The following is an 11,721-nucleotide window of genomic DNA, read 5'->3' as shown; positions in this document are numbered from 1 at the left end:
TGTAGCTGTTAATCTGTAAACTGGAGCCTCGTGGGGAGGAGATGCCGCCATTTGAAGACAGGTATTTTAGATCCCTCAGGTAGCTTGTTTCACTCCTTGAGCTGCTTCTCTGGCTCTCTGTTGGTTTAGCATGAGTTTGAATTATTTCCTCTTCCCTTTTTTTGTTTTTTTTTGTGAGGAAGATCAGCCCTGAGCTAACATCCGTGCTAATCCTCCTCTTTTTGCTGAAGGAGACCAGCTCTGAGCTAACATCTATTGCCAATTGTCCTCCTTTATTTCCCCAAAAGCCCCAGTAGATAGTTGTATGTCATAGTTGCACATCCCTCCAGTTGCTGTATGTGGGACACGGCCTCAGCATGGCCAGACAAGCGGTGCGTCGGTGCGTGCCCAGCATCCGAACCTGGGCCGCCAGTAGCGGAGCGTGCGCACTTAACCACTAAGCCATGGGGCCGGCCCTCCTCTTCCCTTTTAATGTTAAAAAAATTATTTTTTTCTAGAATTATAATGCTTATGGGCTAGAAAATTATAAAAGTACACAAAAATATAAAATGCATTGTAATGGGGGAATTATACCAAGTTATAGCTTTGTCAATATTTTGCAGGGTTCTTACATGTAAAAAAAAAATCTCACCTCCCCTTCCCCCCACAAAGAGTATACAGGTGATTCTCAACCCTGGCTGTACAATAAAAATCATTATCAGTATGCTTTACGTAAGAAAGAAGAGCTGAAACTCCAGTCATTTAAATAACGCTTAAAGAATAATCCTTACCCTTACCTCAAAAGATTAACAATATACATTTATTTTTAAGTTAAATTGTTTTAAAGGTTGTATTACGTGAATATTTATGTATAAAATTGTTTATCAAATATGTGTATAGCATCTCATTCTGATTTTTCACTTAATAAGTATTTCTATGTCATCAAAATTCTTATTAATCATCCATAATGGCCACAAAAATTCCATCTTGTGAGAACATCAAACATTATTTATTATTTTGTATTTACTCTCCTACCATTGAACATTAAGGTTATTTCCAATAAATACTCAATGATGAATGTCATGGGCTAAATCTTTATACACATATCTGATTATTTCCTTAGGATAGACCCCTAGGTGTGGACTCGCTAGATCCAAAAAGGAAAGGGACAACACTTGAATCAAGAAAGCAAGCTTTCCTAGGAACCCACAGCAGATTTCCATTTACATCTCATCAGCCAGAACAGGGTCAAATGGCCATTCCTGACTAGAGGGTAGGAAGAGAGAAAAAGTCAAGTGGGCCAAAAAACAGAGTCCATCCCTGGCTATACAGTTTATCTACATCCCTTTATCTTTTTTTTTTTTTTTTTTTTTGATGGTAGCACTAGGGTTTATTAAGCTGTGCCTTACTGCCGGGGCTGGGGCTTGCCCATGGCGCTCTTGATGTGTCAAGCCCAGAAGTTCTGCCAATTCTTGAGCAATGACACCAGGAAATTGATAGCTAAGTGGATGTTGTACACAAGCTCATCATCTGTTATCTTCATGTGGCCAACGGCCACTGTCAGACACAGCACCTTCTTCCTTCAGAACTTGAGTGTGGACTTCACTTCATCCACTTTGGCCTCCATGTTCTCAGTGTGGGTCAGCAAGGAAGGGAACTTGCCAGGCTTATTCAGGCCTGGTCCCAGAATTCCTGGGATCTGCTTGATTAGAAACTCATCACAGTGCTGCCGGTCCTCCAGGACGCACATGGAGAACTTTGGGGCAGGGAGTGGACTTAAGCCCAATGGTGCCGAGAAGCCTTTTGTCCTTCTGAGGGTTACAGTTTTTCAAGCTGATCTGCAGCTCCACCATCTCCAGAAACTTCCGGCGTTGCACTGGTTCCCATGCAGGACTTCCCTCGTCATCTGGTAGCACTCTTTATCCTTTTTCATGGAACACAGTCATCTCTTCCCCGAGTTCAACGACCCCAAAGTCTCATGCAATTACTGCTTCCAGCTTGAAAACCTTGATCTCTGGATGATAAACAATTCTTTCTATCTGGTCCAGGTGTGGTTTCCAGGGGTTCAGCAATTTATAAGCTAAAGCAACGGTTATTAATCTTTCACGTTCATCTGAATCAACTAAGAGCCTGTTAAAACAGATTGCTGGGTCCCACTCCAGTGTTTTTGATTCAGTAGGTCTAGAGTTGAGCCCAAGAGTTTGTTTCTAACAGGTTCCAGGTAATGCTGCTGGTCCAGGAATCACACAAATTACATGGCTATTGTATGATGTCACAACCAAGAAATTGACTTTAATATAATCTATTGACCTTATTAAGACTTCACTAGTTTTACACACAGTCATTTGTGTGTGTGTGTGTAATTAGTTCTATGCAATTTTATTACATGTGTACATTTGTGTGATTACCATCTACAGTCAAGATACAAAATAGTTCCATGCAAGACTCCCTTATGTTGTCCTTTTATAGCCACCAACACCTCCCTCCTTCAGCTCATCACGCAACATCTAGCAACTACTAATCTGTTCTCCATCTCTATAATTTTGACATTTTAAAAATGCTTTATAAATGAAATCATAATCTTTTGAGACTGGCTTCTTTCACTCATCAATATTCCCTTGAGATCCATCCAAATTGTTGTGTGTATGTCAATAGCTTGTTTCTTTTTATTGCTCAATAATATTCCATGGTATAGACGGACCACAGTCATTTAACAATTTAACTCGTTGAAGGACATCTGAGTTGTTTCAGGATTTGACTATTACAATTAAAACTGCTATAAACATCCATGTACAGTTTTTTTGTGTGTGTGTGAATAAAATTTTACATTTCTTTAGGAAACATGCTTAAGAGTGAAATTGCTGGGTTGTAAGATAATCACATATTTAGTTTTATAAGAAACTGATAAACTGTTTCTCAGAGTGGCTTTACCATTTTACATTCTCACCAGCTATGTATGAGCAACCCAATTTCTTCACAGCCTCACCATCATTTGGTGTTGTCACTATTTAATATTTTAGTTTTTCTGATAGGATGTAGGATATGTAGGATATCTCATTGTTCCTTTAATTTTCATTTCCTTAGTGGCTTAAAGGTGTTGACCAGTTGACCATCTTTTCATATGCTTATTTGACATTTATGTATTTTCTTTGGTGCAATGTCTATTTAAATCCTTTACCATTTACAAAATTGTATTGTTTGTCTTTTTGTTGTTGAGTTGTAAGAGTTCTTTATATATTCTGGATACTATACCTTATCAGATATATGATTTACAAATATTTTCTCCCACTCTGTGGGTTGTCTTTTCACTCTCTTATTAGTCTCCTTTAATGCACATAAGTTTTTAATTTTGATGAAGTCCAAATTATCTATTTTTTCTTTTGTTACTTGTTCTTTTTGTGTCGTATATAAGAAACCATTACCCAATTCAAGGTCATAGAGATTTATCCCTATGGTTTCTTCTAAGAGTTTTATAGTTTTAGCTTTTATATTTAAGTCTTTAGTCCACCTTTTGTATCTTTGATATGTTGAAACTTGTGTTTGTATGTTTTAAAATTTTTTAATTATTGTAAAATACAGATAACATAAAATTTCCCATCTTAACATTTTTAAATGTATAGTTCAGTGGTGTTAGGTATATTCGCATTGTTGTACGACCAATTCCCAGAACTCTTTTTATCTTGCAAAGCTGAAACTCTTTATACTGGTTAAACAACAACAGCCCATTTTCCCCTTCTCCCAGCCCTGGCAACCACCATTTTACTTTCTGTTTCTATAAATTTGACAACTCTAGATAGTTCATACAAGTGGAATAATGCAGCATTTGTCTTTTTGTGACTAACTTATTTCACTTAATACAATGTCCTCCAAGTTCATCCATGTTGTAGCATATATCAGAATTTCCTTCCTTTTAAAAGCTGGATAATATTCCATTGTATGTATACACCACATGTTGTTTGTCCATCCATCCATCAATGGACACTTGGTTTGCTTCCACTTCTTGGCTATTGTGAATAATGCTGCTATAAACCTGCATGTACAAATATCTCTTCAAGACCCTGTTTTCAATGCTTTTGGGCATTGAATATATGCAGAAGTAGAATTGCTGGATCATATGGTAATTATACTTTTAATTTTTTGAGGAAACACCCTACTGTTTTACATAGCAGCTGTACTATTTTATGTTCCCACTAACCATGCACAAGGGTTCCAGTTTCTCTACATCCTTGCCAACACTTGCTATGTAGCCATCTTAATGGGTTGTGTCTTACTATGGTTTTAATTTTCATTTCCCCAATGATTAGTGATGTTGAACATCTTTTCATCTGCTTGTTAGCCGTTTGTATATCTTCTTTTGAGAAATGTTTTTTCAAGTCCTTTGCCCATTTTTAAATCAGGTTTTTGTTTTTACGTTGTTGAGTTGTAGGAGTTTTTCTTATATATTCTGGACCTTAACCCTTTATCAGATATATGATTTGCAAATATTTTCTCCCATTTCATAGGTTGCCTTTTTACTCTATTTATTGTGTCCTTTGGTGCACAGAAGTTTTAAAATTTTTTTTTTTAAAGATTTATTTCTGGGGGCTGGCCCAGTGGCGCAAGCAATTAAGTGCACATGCTCCACTGTGGTGGCCCAGGGTTCACTGGTTTGGATCCCGGGTGCTCACGGACACACTACTTGGCAGGCCATGCTGTGGAGGCGTCTCATATAAAGTGGAGTAAGATGGGCACGGATGTTGGCCTGGGGCCAGTCTTCCTCAGCAAAAAAAACAAAACAGGAGGATTGGCAGATGTTAGCACAGGGCTGATCTCCTCACAAAAAAAAAAAAAAAGATTTATTTCTGGACTCTTAATTCTTTTTTTTTTTGATTTTTTTGGTGAGGAAGATTAGCCCTGAGCTAACATCTGTTGCCAATCCTCTTCTTTTGGCTGAGGAAGATTTTTCTATGTAGGATGCCTGCCACAGCATAGCTTGATAAGTGGTGCGTAGGTCCGTGCCCGGGATCCAAACCTACAAACCCTGGGCTGCTGAAGCAGAGCGTGCGAACTTAACCACTATGCCATTGGGCTGGCCCAGAAGTTTTTAATTTTGGTGTAGTCCAATTTGTTTTTACTTTTGTTGCCTGTGCTTTTGCTGTCATATCTAAGAAATCATTGCCAAATCCAATATCATGAAACTTTTTCACTATGATTTCTTCTAAGAGTTTTATAGTTTTAACTCTTATATTTAGGTTTTCTGATCCATTGTATGGTATCTTTGATATGTTGGACACTCTGAATGTATCACCTCCAAAAATTTCAAACAAGAAAACTGATAAGCCACTTTGAGGCTTTTATTGGGTTGGAATTAAACTCATGCGATCATTTGGGAAGAACTGACAATTTTGTAGCATTCAAACTTCACATATAGGCAATTATTATGTAAGGTCATTTATTTGTAATGTAGCTGATTAAATATATGAATTTTTTTTACATAGGCTTTTCATATTTCATGCATTATTCCTAGGTATATATAAACTATGTTTTAAAAAAAATTTGTATTGCATATCCCACTTAATGAATCTCTTTGTTAGTTATAACAGTTCTAATATATTTTCTCATTATTTCTATAGAATTGTTTACATGGGGAAAAAATACAAGCACTCATCTCTACTTCCAAATGATATATTTGTCTACCAGTATAACCCTAGAGCATCAACTTAAAATTATTGGAGAGATCAGCAATGTGGTTATCTCTAAAATAAGGGTAAACATAGATGGTTTTCCTTTATATCTAGAAAATATACTAGAAAAAATCCCCTTCAAGTCACAGGAAAAATGTGTAATACCAAAAATAAAATATTCTTCTTCCATTAATTTTATCTCATTTATCTTTCTTGCATCACAAAGTACAGTCACTAAGAGCACAGACTTTGTACATACATGACATTTACTAACCATGTAACTTTGGGCAGTTAGCAACCACTGTAAGCCTCAGTTTCTGCATCTGAAGAGTGTTATCATAGTCCCTACCTTATGAGGTTGTTGTAATGATTAAATGAAATAATCCATGTGAAATGCATGGTGTAGTGCATAGTACATAATAAACATTAAATATACTGTCATTATTGTTACTGTATAGAGAAGACGTCTAGAACAATGTTATATAGTAAGGTTATAGCAGATATTCCTTTACTTTCTAGGACATTAAAGAGGATGTTGTTAGTGTTTCAAAATTAAGCATCATGCTTACCAGAGGTGGATTTACCTTGAATGAAGCTTCAGAGTCAGAGATTCCCACTTACACATGCCCCTTCTGAGGCTCTGGACAATGTGTTCACATCGTTACATATTTTTATAAAATTTGCAAAAGTAAGATATTTAAGATATCGCTGGGATATCTACTGGGATTGCGTTGTACCTATAGATCAAATTGGGAAGAATTGGCATCTTAACTATACTGAGTCTTCCAGTTCATGAATGTGGTAAATCTTTCATTTGTTTAGGTCTTTGTTTTTTTTTTATTGATGATTGGTAGTTTTCGATATACAGAACCTATTCATATTTTGTTAGCTTTATTCCTAAGTATTTCATTTTTTTGTGATATGGTCACTGGTATTTTTATTAATTTGAAATTCCAATTGTTTGTTGTTGATATATCAGAATATGATTGACTTTCATATATTCACCTTGAATTCTGAAACCTTGCTAAATTTACTTTTTAGTTCTAAGAGATGTTTTGTAGATTCTTTGGGATTTTCTACACAATCATGCCATGTGAATAGAGACAGTTTTATTTCTTTTCTTCAATCTTTATGCCTTTTTATTATTTTTCTGGCCTTATTGCACTGGCCAGGATTCCCAGTGTGATGCTATATGGGAGTGGTGAGGGATGACACCTTGCCTTTTTCCTGATCTTCAGAGAAAGCATTCAGTCTCTCACCACTCAACATGGTACTGAATAAGAGAGGCGAGAAAGTGGCAGATGTTTTGTAGACGACTTTTATTAGGTTAGTGAGGTCTCCTGTATTCTTAGTTTCGTGATATTTTTTATCATGAATGGATATTGAATTTTGTCCTATGCTTTTTCTGTATCTAATGAAATGATCATATGATTTTTCTTTAGTCTGTTAATGAATACATTGATTGTTATTTGAATAATGGAATAGCCTTGAATTCCTAGGATGAACCTCATTTGGTCAGGAAGTCTTGTCCTTATTATTATTGTTGGATTAAATTTGCTGATTCAAGTTTCTGTAGTAATTGTTCTTTTCTTTACCATCTCAGGTGTGGATTTTAATTTTGCATTGTATTTTCGATTTCCTTGCATTGCTCTTATTTCAGTCATCTTCCTTTTACCTCTTCCTTTATTTTGATTTATTTTTTCTTTATGGCTTCATCTCCTGCTTTATAAAGACTGTATCTTTTAGCTTCTCTTAGAAGATACCAAGTTAATTCCTTTTTAAAAATTAAATGTTTTATTATATCATGAGTAGGTTAGTATGTACAATGACTAGCAGACATTTATCCTATGTGGGCCTGCTAGATTGGCATTAGAGCTTTTCTTGGTTTAGCTGTTGGGTTCTCTGATTTACTAGAACATAACATGCAATTTTTTTTATGGTATAGTGTGATATGAAAAATTGTATCCCCAATAATGTTTTTATCTAGGTATGCTTAGGTAACTAAGAATGATTGGATGCAACATACCTCCAGATACTCTGTCTGATTTCTACCACACTGAGCACTAGAGATTGTCATCTTTGAATAGATATAGGAAGAGAGGAAATAATGTAGTAGAAGAATCAAAGAACATGGCTATTTGTGATTCTGGCTTTGGCTGATATAATTGAGGGCAGTCGTTTGCTTTGCTGGTTATTATATCCCCTGTATCTGAGAATTGGAGACACATAGTGAGGGAGAGACAAAGCCTTTTCCTCCCTTTTTTGGAGGTTTCTATGACATTATATTTAGATGTGGAAAATGTGATTTATAGTCCAAGAATGTTTCTTAAGCCATTTTAAATGACAATGCAGCTAATGGAAACTCCTCTTGGATGTGTCATGTGGTCTTCTCATTTTTAGCTTAGTTGTAGCCAGTATTTGTCATTCTGTGTGTTGTCATAGATTTGCAATGGTGAGTCGAGTTGTGTCAGGCAATGCTGGCATGTTGCTATACTAGCGAACAGCCTGAGGTTTGTGGAGTAACTCTTGTAAAGTCATATGTCCTGTAAATGTGAATGTTTGTATTTCAATTTAGTTTTGTTTACTCTAGTGTCCAAGGTTCAGGGATCATAATGAAATTTAAGAAAGAGTTCAATACAAGTAAGGAAATGAAAGTTATATAGAGGAAACCCAGAATTTATGAATTTGGAGGTGAAGCAATGTTATATAATAAAATCCAAAGTGTGGCTATGCCATCTGGTAACTGAAGCGAAGTGGTAGTAGATGTCATTGGAATTGAGGAATTCTGTAGTAGGGAGCTAGGTGTTAAGTCGATAAGAATGGGAATGGGATTGGGTAGGGCATCAGGTGAATAGAAAGACTAGTCCATTGATCAAAGTCATCAGGAATGGTGGTATGACCTGTAAGTACTGGTAATAAGAGTGGCAAAAAGCTGTCAGGAGTTGTTGTTGGAACACTTTGGAGCCAGGAACATTCAGAGCTGTATCTCCTCTTGCCCAATTAACGAGACAGACTGGGAAAAAGAATGGCTTCCACTGGTGGAAAAGATTCATGTGGTAGTTGTATTATCACAGCAAAGCCATGTTTCAGTTGAGGTCATTTGAGGAAAATTCTAAGACTTTGTAGGATAGTCTCTCACAATTTGAGTAATCTCCTCAAGACCTCTTTGGTCCCTGTGGGTGTATACCTTGGCTTCAGGTCAAACTATCTCAAAGTCAATGGAATTCTGCACTTGATTTCTGTCCTCTTGTGATTCTGTCTACATGGATTACATTTCTTTCCATTTCCTCAGTATGAAAAAGCTTACTCAGATCCCATGAATTCCTCTATTTTTTTTCAGCCTGTTCTGCCTGGTTTTCCCTGGCTAGCTTACTTTTTCTGAATCCCTTGAACCTCTCTCATATTTTCTTGGGAGCAACATCCCTTAGCTTTTGATTCTTTTTGGATTGATGTAGCGTAGAGCAAATCCATCTGCAAAGCCATTAACAGATGGATATTGCAGACTTTGAATATTTACAATATTCAAAGTGGAGAAAGTACATTTTCTCCAATTGCAGAATGAATGACACCATCCCAATTTACAAAAATTTGTGGAGCCCCCCTCCCTCCCGTATTTAATTAAGGCTTAACCATCCCTCTTGTTGTCCTCTCTCCAGGAAAGAAAAAGGGAGAATAAAACTCCATCTGTTCTGCCTTCTAATAAGTTGAGAATTCATGTAGTGATGCACTTTGAAAACATTGTCCCAGCTTTATTTATGAGTATGTCCTTTAAGACCAGGATTAAAGTCTTTTTTCTTCCCTTTCCGTCAATACTGCCTGGTAGTCTGTCATAGAATGATATTACAGAGGTCTGACTGATTTATCCTTCCCAAAGTCCTGCTTACTATTCACTGGCACCCTGTGATCTTTCAGTATTTTATAAACGAAATGATTGATGCATTTGGTCTTTCAGGTATCAAAGTTAAGTTAAGCAGGCTATAATTTTTAGGGTTATTACTTAATTTTCTTCTTTAGAAGTAGGCCCTACATGTGTCCTTTCTCTGTTTTTAGGCTTCATAGCTGTCTACCATGTGTTCAGAAAGATTGTTTGTATGATAATTTCAGGACATGTCTTAAATATTCCTGAATCTGAGCTACCAGGGCATGCTGATCTGAAAATGTCCACTGTATTTGATCTCTGACTCCTTTATCTTCTATTCTGGATGAACTTTGTATCCTATTGCAAAGGTGGTAGAAACTTTATTTATTTGACCACAGTTGAACCTTTTTATAGGCTTCATACTCAAATTCATCTTTAGAAAAAAGAAAAGCAATTACTCACCTGGGAGCTCTGTACTTCACAGGCCACAATCTCCCTGTCCTGAGATTAGATAATAGAAATAATTAGAAGTATTTGGAAAACTCAGGAAAGATGCCTAATAGTGGAGTATATATTATTATTTTTCTATGAATCTCTAATCTTCTATTGCCCTCGGGTATTTAGAAATTGGTCAAGGAGGCTTTGTTCAGCTTTGCTTTTCATATCGAGAGTCCACAGTTACGTCACCCTGTTCTCCCAGTAAGTCTAACTCAGAAGTTTTCCCAGCTGTGGATTTCTTCCCACTTATGACAAGCTGAACTGATTTAACTGGTTTATGGAATGAGCTGCACTTGGTAGTGTGAAGCGGAAAGTGTCTTTATTCTTTTTCACTTGTTCTTTGGATTAGTTATTTCCAGCCTCTGGGACAGAATCTCAGTCTGGCTCCAAGGTTTTTCTGTCTCACTAAATAATTAAAAGTACAGTACAGACAAATATCAAAATTTCAAAATCTCATTCAGTTTAAAATCTCCTCTTCCCCAGTGTAGGTCTGCCTCAGGCTTAGAGTATTGAAGGGGTGGCGGGTGGGGTGTTTGATCTGACTTTTCCCTTTTCTTGCTTCACTGCATTCTCCACTTAATAGTTGCTGTTTTGGGCCGTTGAGTATTAGAGTAGGAGAGGCAGAAGTGAGGGGCAGGAAAGTCCTCTGGACTGGGAACGTTATGACGTGGTGATGATGGCAATGAGCGGGATGGACCCCCAGGCTCACCCTTTTTTCCTGTGGTGCTTCTTTCAGTTTAGTGATCCCCTCCCTGGAGACCTTGATCTGCAGTTCCTGGTGTGAGTGATGCTGCTTCCATGTGGCCAATTTCATCCTTCCCCTTCACTTCTGCATCCACGGGACCCCTTCCACCCTCTTGTTATTGAGGCTGCCTCACTCTTGGCAAGAGAATTTGGTGGAACTCATGGCCAGCTAATCAACTTGACTATCAGTCAGCTCCATTCCACAGAGTCTGTATCCGATCCATGAAAAACGGCCCCCTCCGCCCTGCTCTCAGGGGACGTGTAGCTTACTATTGATACAACCTTTTTTTCTATAGGTGGCTCTTACACTTACCTTTTTTGTTCAGTCGTTGATCAGGTAACTTGCCCTTACGTCCCTTAAATTCCAGAGAATGCATATTAGCTTTTCAAATGCTTCTTTTGAAACCTCAATTGGCTTAAGGTGAGGAGGGACCTTCCCTTCCCTCTCACGAGGGAACACTCTTAACGATATTCTTAAAAAAAAACCCTCATTAGCAACATCTTCACCCCCACAATGGATTCTTAGCCATCTCTTAGACAATCAAGAGGTGAGTGATTGAAGAGCGGGTTTCACAGTGTCTTCGATGTCCACTGAAATGTAAGCAGCAATAAAGCAGGCATTTTTGTCTGTTTTGTTTATTGCTGTATCATTAGGTTTTAGAAGAGTGCCTGACACTTAGTCGGCATTCAATACATGTATGTTGAACAGATGAATGAAGGAAAAAGTAATCAAGCACCTTGTTTTATGATGTGCATAAAACATCTGTTGTATCACATCTGTTGTATAAAAAAAAAGTGAAACCAAAAAACAAGAAGTGTCAAATTTAATATCCTATCAACTTATCTTATTTTAAAATTATCTTTACAAAGAGAGTAAATGCAAAGTTTTTGGATTATCAATCAATGGTGATGTCCAAAAATACATGTATTTTTCAGAGAGCAAAGGCTATAAATCCAAAGCTAGAAGTTTAACTAATC

General features: G+C 37.0%; 1 pseudogene; it reads right to left on the bottom strand.

The window, feature by feature from the left end:
* Positions 1 to 1,384: 1,384 nt before the first annotated feature.
* On the bottom strand, positions 1,385 to 1,885 carry LOC131401907 (large ribosomal subunit protein uL1-like; annotated as a pseudogene).
* Positions 1,886 to 11,721: the final 9,836 nt, after the last annotated feature.

The sequence above is a fragment of the Diceros bicornis genome, chromosome 4, assembly GCF_020826845.1.
Source record: "Diceros bicornis minor isolate mBicDic1 chromosome 4, mDicBic1.mat.cur, whole genome shotgun sequence".
Classification (NCBI taxonomy): Eukaryota; Metazoa; Chordata; class Mammalia; order Perissodactyla; family Rhinocerotidae; genus Diceros; species Diceros bicornis.
Note: the sequence above shows the minus strand (reverse complement) of the source record. Positions and strands in the feature narration are given on the sequence as shown.